General features: G+C 34.6%; 1 protein-coding gene across 1 annotated transcript in view; it reads right to left on the reverse strand.

Annotated features, from left to right (window-relative positions):
- Positions 1-7219, reverse strand: part of scn1lab (sodium channel, voltage-gated, type I like, alpha b) — a 76675-nt gene extending 69456 nt beyond the window's left edge. Inside the window, exon 1 of the mRNA XM_056459565.1 lies at positions 7040-7219. The gene's annotated coding sequence lies outside the window, so the exon portion shown is untranslated. The remainder of the gene's footprint in view (positions 1-7039) is intronic.
- Positions 7220-13812: the final 6593 nt, after the last annotated feature.

Here is a 13812-nt window from a genome sequence, read left to right on the forward strand (position 1 = left end):
ATCGGACCCATCAAAAATATAATTATAGGCAGTATATCGTGGATTACTTTCACCGGTTGAATGATTTCAGAAGTGTTGCTCATGGCCAAAAGGGTTTTGATAGGTTATTGATTCATATAAAGTTAAAATTCTCCATATTGACCTTATTCTTCACGTATGAGCTGGAGCTGCCATTTGAATCTTTTTGGCTCAAGACTTCCAGTCTCATTCATTTCCATTGATTTCTAGACGTGAAAAAGTGAGCAATGTTAGGCAACTAAAATGGAAATCTATAATAAAATAAAACACCAGGAAAAATGGGCAGATTACTGTATGAGTTCTAGATTAAATAAATAAAAATAGCTAAGAATACTGGCATTAGTGATACTTAAATTTTTCCGGAACAGTATCAGATGATAACTTTTTTAATCTTTTTGGCTCAAGACCTCTAGTTTCATTCACTTCCATTGATTTCTAGACGTTAAAAACTGCTCGCTTTGCTGCTTGATGTTGCATACTTATACTTTCTTATTGTGTGATTCTACTTTTTATGTTCACTGTTAACAATTTCCTGTAAAATCTACAGTAACTTACTGGCAGGAGTTCGCCAGTAACTTACCGTAAATCAAATACAACAAAAACCCTGTATTTACATTTACAACACCATTTACCTTCCTTTGTATGTATTTACAGTATTGTATATCTTTACTGTAAAATATACAGTAATTTTCACAATGGAGCTTTAAAATACAGTAACATTTCGCGTAACTGTCCTACAGTAAAATTCAGTTCATATTACAGTTCAGTTTGCCAGTAACTTACTGTAAGTCAATTGCAGTAAAAATACTGTATTTATATTTATAGTAAATTTACCTTCCTTTGTCTGTATTTACAGTATTAAATATCTCTACTTTAAAAAAATTGTAATTTTCCCAATGCAACATTAAAATACAGTAAAATACTGCATAACTGTTCTACAGTAAAATATAGTTCATATTACAGTTCAGTTTGCAAGTAACTTACTGTAAATCAATTACAGCAAAATACTGTATTTACATTTACAGAACTATTTACCTTTGTATGTATTTACAGCATTGTATATCTTTACTGTAAAAATACAGTAATTTTCACAATGCAACTTTAAAATACAGTAACATACTGCATAACTCTCCTACAGTAAAATTCAGTTCATATTAAAGTTCAGTTTGCCAGTAACTTACTGTAAATCAATTGCAGTAAAAATACCGTATTTACATTTACAGTACATTTACCTTCCTTTGTATGTATTTACAGTATTGAATATCTTTGCTTTAAAATATACAGTAATTTTCACAATGCAACTTTAAAATACAGTCTCATACTGCATAAATGTCCTACATTAAAATTCAGTTCATATTAAAGTTCAGTTTGCCAGTAACTTACTGTAAATCAATTGCAGTAAAAATACTGTATTTATATTTATAGTAAAGTTACCTTCCTTTGTCTGTATTTACAGTATTGAATATCTCTACTTTATAAAACTGTAATTTTCACAATGCAACATTAAAATACAGTAAAATACTGCATAACTGTTCTACAGTAAAATATAGTTCATATTACAGTTCCGTTTGCAAGTAACTTACTGTAAATCAATTACAGCTAAATAATGTATTTACATTTACAGAACTATTTACCTTTGTATGTATTTACAGCATTGTATATCTTTACTGTAAAAATACAGTAATTTTCACAATGCAACTTTAAAATACAGTAACATACTGCATAACTGTTCTACAGTAAAATTCAGTTCATATTAAAGTTCAGTTTGCCAGTAACTTACTGTAAATCAATTGCAGTAAAAATACCGTATTTACATTTACAGTACATTTACCTTCCTTTGTATGTATTTACAATATTGAATATCTTTACTTTTAAAAAAATACAGTAATTTTCACAATGTAACATTAAAATACAGTAACATACTGCATAAATGTCCTACAGTAAAATACAGTTCATATTACAGTTAAATACTGTGTCGTTTATAATGAACACTTGTTTGTAGAACAACCGTTTTTTCACCATTTCTGAAGTTTATTATTCCTTGTCATTTCTCTCAAAGGCAAATGAGAGAGAAAAACAAGAAAAAAAACAAGTTTACTTACCTTCGCATCACAGAATAAGGTCAATAACTAAAGTTAAAGTATAGTTCAAGACTTGGTGTCATGGTACAGTGAGGCTTTTTAACTAAGTTTGACTTGTCAAGTAGACTTCTTCTCTGCAATACTCACACTAACAATGTTTTCCAGACAAAATATTCCTGCACGCTCTGGGCTAGATTTCAGTTCGCAACTGTGACTAATATTCGGCAGCAATTGTTTGTGTGCATGTGGGTCTGTTAGTGAGCGCAGTGAGCTGTTTCTTTCTCTCTCACCCTCTCCATCACCCAACCAGTTCAGCCTGTTCCCTCTGAGGACAGAGGTAAAAAAACAACTCCCTCATCCATGCATCCACCCATCAAAGCATTTATCCAATGATCCACTTATTCAACCCCCTCCAAAAATGAGCCAACCCTCTGGAGTGCCATTACTCCCAGCCCTGCCCTACCGCGCACCTGTCTCCAGAGGCAAAACAGAGAAGAGGTGGGGGATCTAAGCACAATTTAGGTAAATATTGAGCACTCCGAGGTGTGCACTATGTAAAAATCAAAATACCACTACTCATTTTGATGATCCACCAAAAAACATACACTCTCTTTTAGTATCATGATACAGTTTGTTAACTTCAGCAACATGTGGTCATCGTCATGATAAATAATACACTTTAAAAAAAGATTATATGAACAAAGTAAAGACAACGGTTTTTATGCTACTTTAAGTTAATCGGGTTTAATGCAATATTTTTGGTCAGTTTAACTGAAGTAAGTTTAGATGAGTAAAAATATTCATTTGATTCAACTAAAAAAATAAGTAGGGATCAATAATTGTTTTTACAGTGTACCATTGTCAAGGTCTGCTTAGATATTCATGACTAGCAAAGACTATCAGTGTAAAATCGGTCACCTCAGTTGACACCGCGTGCTACTTCATGTTATATTTGGTGGATATTGAAAGGTCTTGACAGTATGTCACTGAGAAGGTGGATTAAAATATTGCAGGCCAACACTAGGCAGCCAAAGTGTGTCAGCATTTGCCTTCAACACTTCTCCTCAAACCATGACAGTCATGTTTACATATTTAGACACTGCATGTGTTATAAAGACTGCATGTATATGAATTCTGACAGATGTGAGGGAAGGAAGGAAGGAAGGAAGGAAGGAAGCCTTCACACTGCGTCACACATCATAGGTGATACAGTGTCAAAGTTTTGGAAACAGTACAGCTGAATTGTATTTTTATTATTGTTATTATTATTATTATTGTTATTATAATAATAATAATAATAATAATTATTATTATTATTATTATTATTATTATTATTATTATTATTATTATTATTATTATTATTAGGGCTGCACAATATATTGTTTGAGCATCGATATTGCAGTGTGTGTATCCGCAAAAGTCACATCGCAGAATTAGATTAATGAAAATGATCAAGATAGTAGTAAATATTATTGTTTTAAAATAATTTATACAATAATGACCATTTTATTTTTATGTTTGATTGTTCAATTTCTGTACCTGAATACTGTTAGACTCTCCAGAAAACCATAAAGCACTCTTTATTTCACTTTTCTCTTTGCTCTGTTGTATTTATATATGCTTGTCTTTTGTTATAATTTATGCAAAATACTTCATCATTCTGATCTATCTAAATGAATGAAATCTTTCCAAATAGAGCTTTTCAATTCTAATGAAATAAAATTTATATCGCAATATAAATCGCAGCAAAACAAAATATCGTAATGTCAGATTTTTCCAATATCGTGCATCCCTAATTATTGTTATTATTGAGAATCAGTTAATTATGTTGGTGGGGAAAAATTGATTAACCGCATCCAAAATAAAAGTTTGTTTTGACAAAAATATGTTCTATTGTATTAGACATAAATTATATATAAATTTAAATATCTATGTTACGAAATTGTTTTGTATACTTTTGTTTCTCTGTTTGAGCGTATACATAATAAATGTAGACAGTACACACAGATATAAACATTTATTTTTGATTCGATTAATCGTGAGCACTATTCATTAACTAACAATGATTCTCTATAATCTAAACTAAAATTAAAACTATAAATGTTCAAATAATTGTCAAAACATTATTCAAGATTATCTAAAAAGCATAAAGTAACAGCATTACAGAAAAGAGTAGCATTAAACTGAAGGACAATCTGTTGTAACATTTTAAATGTTTTACTGTCATTTTTGAATGTAATACATTCACTTCTATTAAAAGCAGGCACGTTTACCTACAGTTGAAGTCAGAATTATAAGCCCCCCTGAATTATTAGCCCCCCTGTTTATTTTTCCCCAATTTCTGTTTAACTGGGAGAAGATTGTTACAACACATTTCTAAACATAATAGTTTTAATAACGCATTTCTAATAACTGATTTATTTTATCTTTGCCATGATGACAGTAAATATTATTTGACTAGATATTTTTTCAAGTCACTTCTATACAGCTTAAAGTGACATTTAAAGGCTTAACTGGGTTAATTAGGTTAACTTGGCAGGTTAGGGTAATTAGGCAAGTTATTGTATAAAGATGGTATGTTCTGCAGGCTTTCAGAAAAAAAATGTATAGCTTAAAGGGGCAAATAATTTTGACCTTAAAATGTTTTTTTTTTTAATTAATAACTGCTTTCATTCTAGCAACAATAAAACAAATAAGACATACTGTGAAAATTTCCCTGCTCTGTTAAACATCATTTGGGAAATATTTAAAAAAAAATTTTAAAAAATCAAAGGGGGGGCTAATAATGCTGATTTCAACTGTATGCCATTTGAATTGCAGTAGATCATATTTTCTGAATAAATATTAAGCAGCACAGCTGTTTTCAACATTGATAATGAAGAACAACAAATTATCTTATTAGAAGGACTCCTGAAGGGTCATGTGATATCATATTAGCGCCTCATAAAATAGTTTTAAACATATTAGAAAAGAAAACTGCTATTTTTGTATAGTTAAACCATTTCACAATATTGGTTTTCACTAAATCTTTATGTTTAGATTATTTTATCTTATATTTTATCTTTTATACATATACATCTTTCCAAACATCTGACATACTCAACCAAAACGCCAACACTTTACATTTACTAACGAGACCGGTTGCATAGACTCTGACTTTGATTTCTAATCATAAATTTGACACTTTTTCCTCAAATGTGCGATAAAATTGTTCCGCTTCGTCGTGGATAATGAAGGATTCCCGACAGCTGCTCTCCATGGTGCTGAAACGCAGGTGCGCGCGCTTCCGCCTGGGCTCAGCTCAGGTCATCCGCCACGCGCTTCCTCCAACGTCGTCATCATATTCGCGTACTTCTCTCAATGACAGTTTTCCAAACACGTTGACGATTACGTATTTAATACAGGCGATTCACGGTACCAAGTCATAGCAAATTTCTTCTGGGAATTATAAAGGCATTAAAACGCAAACCAAAATGTTTATGGGGTCTATTAAGGTACAAGCTATTCCTCTGATTTTTTTTTTATATATTTTTGTGATGAAGATGATAATAATAATAAAACGTCTAAAAAATGCTAACTGTAAACAACTTCCCCAAGTCAACTTTCAAAACGAACAACCGTTAATTCTAGCATTTTCTTCTTAAGTAGTAAATAGTTCAACAAGTCAAACATCTGAGGGCCTACATAAAAACAAATATAGATGATCTAATGGAAGGATGGTGTACATCACAATGTTTATTTCTGTCTTGAGTGCTAACAGAAGCCCAAGGTGAGTTTGAAGGCCCTACCTTTATAGATGAGTATTCATCTCGAGCGCAGGGGCGAAGCAGCTGTCGCCATGTTGACGTCTCCGTTTATTTCCATTCCGCAAGCTCGAGGTCCACCCAAAACACAACGAACTCCGACCATGACACCATTTACACGGCAATTTCCAGAGTTTTGTGTCAAAAAACATCGCCCGGGGCTACAGCAGCTCTACATTTCCAGCCCTGACGACACCGACTGAGAAACCGAGATTGATGTAATTCCACGTAACGAGAAGCCCACCCAAAGGGTTAAACGGTGTCTAGGCGACAGAGAAAACGTCTCTGGGCGTGCCTTTTTTCACTGACCAAAAATGTCTACGATGTAAACGCGTTTCGGGGGTATAAAGGTTCAAATTACCACCGCGAACTGTCACCTATTGGTGTCCTCGGATTGTGTTTTTCATCTCCTTCTCGTGTGCGACGGTGGGTGGGTGTGGAAATGCGAGGGAAAGAGGGGGTCGCGTTTGCTCCTCTTTTCAATGACAATCATTATCAATGTAATTAATGTGCTGGGAGGAAATGCCAACGTCTTGTGAAATTCTCAAAACAAGAGGGATTATCTTATTAAGCCATAAACAGTCGACAACAGCCCTCCGTTCAAGAAACATCTCCCTAATTTTGGCAGATCAGCCAAATTCAGCACCAACATCATCTCCATAGGCAACCGGCGGACAGAAACCCAAACATCTGTCCGGTACACTGACAAATCCCGTGTAAAAGCCATGATATGCGATAATACCAGCAATCCAAATCCTGTTTAAACGCCTTATATGTGTCTGGATCATCCCAATTACAGCGCAAACATATGCCTCAGTTTCTCTTTATAAGAATACGATTACTGATTGGGTTTTACGTGATTTGATCATAATCCCATTCTGCTTGATGTAGAGCAGCCAGAGGGTGACCTTTAAATGAATGCATCTTCATATTCTCCATTTGGACATTAAGTCCTAATCACCAACTGTCTTTAGACCAACTGAACACTTTTTTTTTTTAAAGGCTTGTTTATAACAGTTTCACAGTAATATGTTTACAATCCAGGCCCTTGTTATTGTATGTAAATAGTTAGAAAGCAGAAATAGGAATTTTATATACCAGGCCTTTCTAGACGTTTCTCAATTGATCTTGACTTACCATAGCAATGCCTGTCAGGTTCGAGCCTGGATGGCGATGATTTCCAATAACGTTTTCCCCCCGTTTGTTCCTTCTATTGTGTTTTTCCTTCCAGTAAAAGGCGGCTTGTTGTCAAACAGGCTGAGGAGACGCGGCGATGTTTTTATCCATTGAAAGGCGCTCTCAGCTGTCGCTCGTCTTCCCAAATATCACGGATGATAGTCGCTTCCGGTTATCGGTGGCTTGGGTGGTGGGAGTGACGCGTGCGTGAGCCTCACGACTCGATTCCAGAGTCAGAAAGAAACAGCCAGAACCCGCACGTGAAGCCCCGGTTGACGCTATGAAGACACCGGGGTGAGACTCGGTCGCGCAGAGTGCAAATTAATCCCCGTTTGAAGCTTTCCCTCCTTTGTATACGTGATAGGTAGCAGGTAGCCTATACTTTATTAGCATTTGTTGCTTCTGTTACCACAAGTTAATAAAGGGACCCGGCCGGATCAGATGACAATATTATCTAATTAATATTAATTAACCTTTTTATAGCAATTACGCACAAATTGTATGTTCGTTTTTCCCTATCATTCCACAGTCACTGATATTATTTTGTTGGAAGTTTTTGGCTGATAAACTCAATTTTAAATGCTCAATTCAAAACGTCATTCAATTTTGTATGTTACATGATATACTTTACACTATTGGTATGGCTCATTAATTATTTTATTATTATTATTGGTGGCGCAGTAGGTAGTAGGTTCTCTGCCAATAATGGTTGAAAAGCTAAAAAAAATGCACTATAAAAACTGGATTAAAACATGATAACTCCTAGCAAAAGTGTCAGAAGCTTTCATTTATTTTCTTTAAAAAAAACTAATGAATATTATATATATATATATATATATATATATATATATATATATATATATATATATATATATATATATATATATATATATATATATATATAGTTGAAGTCAGAATTATTAGCAGCCTTTTGTTTTTTTCCCCTTTTTTAAATATTTCCCAAATGATGTTTAACAGAGAAAGGAAATTTTCACAGTATGTCTGATAGTATTTTTTTTCTGGAGAAAGTCTTATTTGTTTTATTTCGACTAGAATAAAAGCAGTTTTTAATTTTTAAAAACCCATTTTAAGGTCAAAATTATTAGCCCCTTTAAACTATATATTTTTTGATAGTCTATAGAACCGACATCATCATACAATAACTTGTCATAACTTGTCTAACCTGCCAAGTTAACCTAATTAACCTAGTTAAGCCTTTAAATGTTATTAAGTTATTAAGACTATTATAATTAGACGTGTATATATATATATATATATATATATATATATATATATATATATATATATATAGCAATTTACTTCTATTTATAAATCACCAAGGAACATGGTTTAAAATAGTAGTACTAGTACATTTTCTTTATCCCTAAATAATCCCTTTCAAATATTACTGTTATAATGTTTGTGTTGTTGAGATATGCACTCTAGTTTAAGAGTTATTTGTGAAAACTGAAAATAACTGTTAAATATGTTTTTTTTTTTAGATTTTACATTTTAGTATTACAAAATCTTCATAACTTACACTCTACCAAAACAGATCTTTATCTGAAACGTTATCTTCTGTTAATTTTTACTCTTTATTTTATAAGTACACATATTCTCAGACTAACAGGCTGCCTTTTATTTCTATACTGAGAGCATCCCATTTGACAGGTACTTATAAAACAACGAATAACATTTATATTCATCTTATATAAAAGTCAATGTTCTCTTAAAAAACGTTTTCTGAAAATTATTAAAATGACTTAACACTCCGCCAATCTAGGACTACATCTTTATCTTTATCCAAGACAACTTTACAACTTTAGTAAAGAAGACCATTGTGTTATAGAGTATAGGGACTGAGGCTGTTCATTCTTCAAAGCTCTAAATTCACCAGACACGGTCGAATTGAATAATCCTTATCCATGCTTGAAAGAGGTTGCTGGCGCGCTGCACCTGAGGCATGGGAGAGGCGCGCGGACCCAAACAATGCGCGCGCGCCCCCTGCTGACACTAATGAGCAATGGCAGCGTTTCTGACGACAGTTACCCTTTCGCACGAAGCTGCCTTCGTTAATTGCTGAGAAACTTGTCTTCAGATGTTCATTAGGTGTTAAGCACGGATGAATGCACTGGTAAATTTGTATAGTGTTAGTCTCGAAAATAAACACTCAGAAAAGCGCAGTGATTTAGAGCACTACCGCGACCGCTTGTGCCTGCGCGCCGCGCCTCCGCAGGGCTCGTGCTGATGCATGACGCATCGCGCCGGTTTTGACATTCGCTGAGCTCCTCTCATTAGGCGCTCTCGCCCGCGGGGTGTCATCTATGAGGAGGCACAGACTGAAGGATCACCAGTCCACTGAGTGGACAGAGCACGGCTAAACTCTCTCAGTGGAGCAGCTGGCGGTGTGACACAAGTGTTTACCCTGCAGAACAAACCGATAAATACGTTCAGTGACAGCTAGCTCATACACTCCATTGAGGTGAATTTGGTTTTATATTCGCACATTCGGACTTTCTGCTTAATATAATTTCAGACAAGTATTGTTTGCAAATTCTAAATAGGGAAATCATACTGTATGAACAGACAATGACTATCAAATTACAACATTGTTCCCTGTCAAATAAATAGTACTATGTTGTGAACTCGTACTTGTGATTTCAGATCGAATTTTCAAAGTAGCGTGGTAAATAATATAGGGACTGGTAAAATGAACGAATATGCGAATATAAAACCAACTTTACCTCAATTAGCCTACCTTAGTTGGTCTGGAATCGTGCAAGTAGGCCTACAGTACGACAACATTAATTGACTGAACAATATTTTGATAGTCGTTGGTACTATATTCTTTCCCTATAGACTTTGCACATAATGCTTTTCTGAAATCATATTATTAAGGAGAAAGTCAGAACGTGCGAATATAAAACTGACTTCAAATCAATCTACACTAGCCTGCACTCCTCACACAAACAATGTAAGCAAAGACAAATATACATTTTGCTATACGTTAAACTTTTGAAAAATCTATAGGCATATTTACAATTGTAAAAGTAGTGTGGTTTTACAGCAGATGTCATTTCAGTTTTGAGTACTTCTGGACGTTTGTCAGGGCGAATTTTATAGCTTTTTAGCTAGCAGATAGCGTTTAGCATAGTCTCTTTGCTTACATTTTATTTTAGGTACATTCTCCTACATATTTTGAGTTGGCCTATAGGTAGGGCCAGACGGAATCTGCTGACATTTTTTGCTATTTCTGCGGAGAATTGTGCTAAAAAAAATCTGCAGAATTATTTTGGAAGTATCATAACCAAAACCTTAATATGTGAAATAAAAAATATTTTTTCAACTTTTATTTAATCCAATTAGATTCACTTTATTTGGTAAACAAAGCAAGTCTCTCATATAATATCTCTACTAAAAGACTGCATTGTACATAAATCAGATGAACAATTTTTAAATTAGTCAATAATATTACTGTAATGAATTTAAAAACTGAATAAATAAAATAAATACACACATTTACTCAAGTAAAATGAACAGAATTAATGATGGGATAAAAATCTGTGGAAATCTGCGGAATTCTGTGCCTGGGCCTACCTATGGGTACTATACTATGCTCATGCCTTTGCGTAAATTAAAAACTACAGCTTAATTAGAAGTATAGTAAAAGTATTAAATATATAGGCTTATAAATGATACAAATTTATCTAAATTTTTCACCGTCAGACTCTGACATTACGTGCCTCCTGACTATTTCCATTTATGCGGCAAACGCTCTCATTAGATTAACGGACTCATTATTTAAAACCTATTTCGTACAATTAATATTAATATTTGAACTTTTTTATTATTATTTTTATTTAGATTATTGTTTTAAACAATTAAGAACGAGATACGTCCCCCTCACTTTTAGAGCCAGACCATTTAGAAACAGGTGATTATATGAAAATAAACTTTTGGATCTCATTCAGCTGTCCCCCCACTTTTAATATGTCTGCTACGCCCCTGGGTATATTGAAGTATATTATTGTAAATACTAACTCTTCTCCATAAAGGTGTGTCAATGTGTAGTGTAAAAATGCAGTGAAAACATGTTAATTACTTGACTGAAAGTTGCCACATGTAAATAATAATAATTTACACATTGGGGAGAATCTCCTCATCCTCCATCAGTGTGCAGCATCCATCTGGTTGACGTGACGGCAGCCATATTGCAACAGACCACACACCAGCAGATTGGTGGAGAAGAGACAGAGTGATGAAGCCAGTTATGATATGGGGATGGTTAGGAGGCCATGATGGACAGAGGCCAGTGGGCAAATCTGGCCAGGATGCCGGGCTTAAACCCCTACTCTTTTTCGAAGGACATCCTAGGATTTTTAATGACCACAGAGAGTCAGGACCTTGGTTTAATGTCTCATCCAAAAAACGGCGCTCACTGAGCAGTATCAGATAGAGTCCCTTTCACTATACTGGGGCATTAGGACCCACACCGCACGTTGAGCGTCCACAACCTAGGACCAGCTACTGCGAAAGCACGGTCACCTCTGCATTTCAGCCTCGACTTAGGGATGCATAACAGTCTCTGGTTAGATGACTGAAGAGACCGACCAGGCTGATGCTCAATTAAAATGTCTGACAGATAAGAAGGTGCCAGGCCATTTAGAGATTTAGAAACCAAGAGAAGCATTTTAAAAGTGACTCGATTGTGCACAGGCAGCCAGTGCAGAGAGCGTAAAACTGGGGTAATGTGGTCATGTTTCTTGGTACTTGTTAAAAGCCTTGCAGCAGCATTTTGAACTAATTGTAACTGGGATAAGGTTTTCTGACTAATCCCAAAGTATAATGAGTTACAATAGTCCAACCTAGTGGTAAGAAAAGCATGGATTATTTTTTCAAAATTATTGCTGGATAAAATAGATTTGACTGTTTTAGATTTGACTGAAAAGTCGAAGCTGAAAAAAGCAGGATTTGACCACTGCATTTATCTGTTTGTCAAAGCTCAAGCCATCATCTAGAACAACACCCAGATTTTTTTACCCAGGGCTTCATAGAAAAACGTAATTTTTCAAGATTAACTATCAGTGCTCTGGAAGAGTTTGACGGGCCGAACAAAATCATTTCACTCTTACTTTCACATCCGACAAGCATAACATAAGGGTCTCTAGCCCATTTAAACTTTGTTGTAAAGGCAGGTAGATTTGGGTGTCATCCACATAGCATAACAGTGAAAAGACAGACCATGTTTTCGAAAGATAAAGCCCAGAAGAAGCATATAAGGAGAAAAGAATAGGGGCTAATATAGATCCCTGGGGAACACCACATGACAAATGTGCTGCCTCAGATGAATGTTCTCCAATAGTGACTTTAAAACTGCGATTGAACAGATAGGATTTAAACCAATCCAGGGCACTTCCTTTTATCCCCACAACATGCTCTAAGCGGGCCAACAAGATGGCATGATCTACTTTGTCAAATGGAGCACTCAGATCTAACAGCACAAGCACCGCACAGTCAGCAAAATATCATTTAAAACCTTAACAAGCGCGTCTCGGTTGAATGATACTTTTTGAAACCTGACTGAAAGACCTCAAAAATGTTGTGATCATCTAAAAATCTCTGCAGCTGCTGCAATACTACTTTTTCTAAGATCTTTGTGATAAAAGACATATTTGAAATGGGTCTATAATTGGCTAAAACAGATGGATCCAAGTTAGGTTGCTTCAGCAGAGGATTTACAGTGGCAAGTTTTAAAACATCAGGTACATTACCAGTTTTAAATCCTTGGTTTACTAAGGCTACAATAAAAGGACCTACTGTGTCAAAAACTGTGTGGAGTTTGCATGTTCTCCCCGTGTTGGTGTGGGTTTCCTCCGGGTGCTCCGGTTTCCCCCACGGTCCAAAGACATACAGTAGGTGAATTGAATAAGCTAAATTGGCTGTAGCGTATGTGTGTGTATAGAGTATATGGGTGTTTCCCACTGCTGGGCTGTGGCTGGAAGGGCTTCCCCTGTGTAAAACATGCTGGATAAGTTGGCGGTTCATTCCGCTGTGGCGACCTCTGATAAATAAAGGGACTTAGCCGAAGTAAAATGAATGAATGAATATTTGAATAATGATTTTAAACACGCACACATAAAAGAAACAAATAATTTAAAGTGAAATATTAAAGCAAATAAATTAAAATGCACTTAAACAAATTAGATTAAAACGAATAATACAAATATTTCAATAAATTTAACCAAAAAAATTTAAGTAAAATTAAATCACATAAAATAAAAGACCTTTTAACCAGCAGGAAAAATATAATAAAACATCTTTATTTTTATCTTTATATCTATTATTTGCTAATAAATACAATATCCTTAATTAAATGTTCAGGCTATATAGACACAGGACGGTAACATTAACATGGAGATGACACAGAACACACCTTCATTAGAAAGAGTGCGCCAAATATCTCTCTACACACACACATATGTTAGGTTTTCATGTTCTATGGGGACTCATAGACGTAATGATTTTGATACTGCACATGATTTTCTATATATATTTTCCCTCTTTTACCCCTAAAACCAACCTCAACATAAAACATTTACAGTTTTACAGTTTTTTAAATAGCTCATTCTGTACACTGTAAAAATGCTGGGTTCTACATAATTTCTTCATGTTGTCCAAACACAAAATAATAAAGTTAACTAAAGTTTTAACAAATTTAAATAGATTGGACATAA

This window comes from Danio aesculapii, chromosome 6 (genome assembly GCF_903798145.1).
Source record: "Danio aesculapii chromosome 6, fDanAes4.1, whole genome shotgun sequence".
NCBI classification, from domain to species: Eukaryota; Metazoa; Chordata; class Actinopteri; order Cypriniformes; family Danionidae; genus Danio; species Danio aesculapii.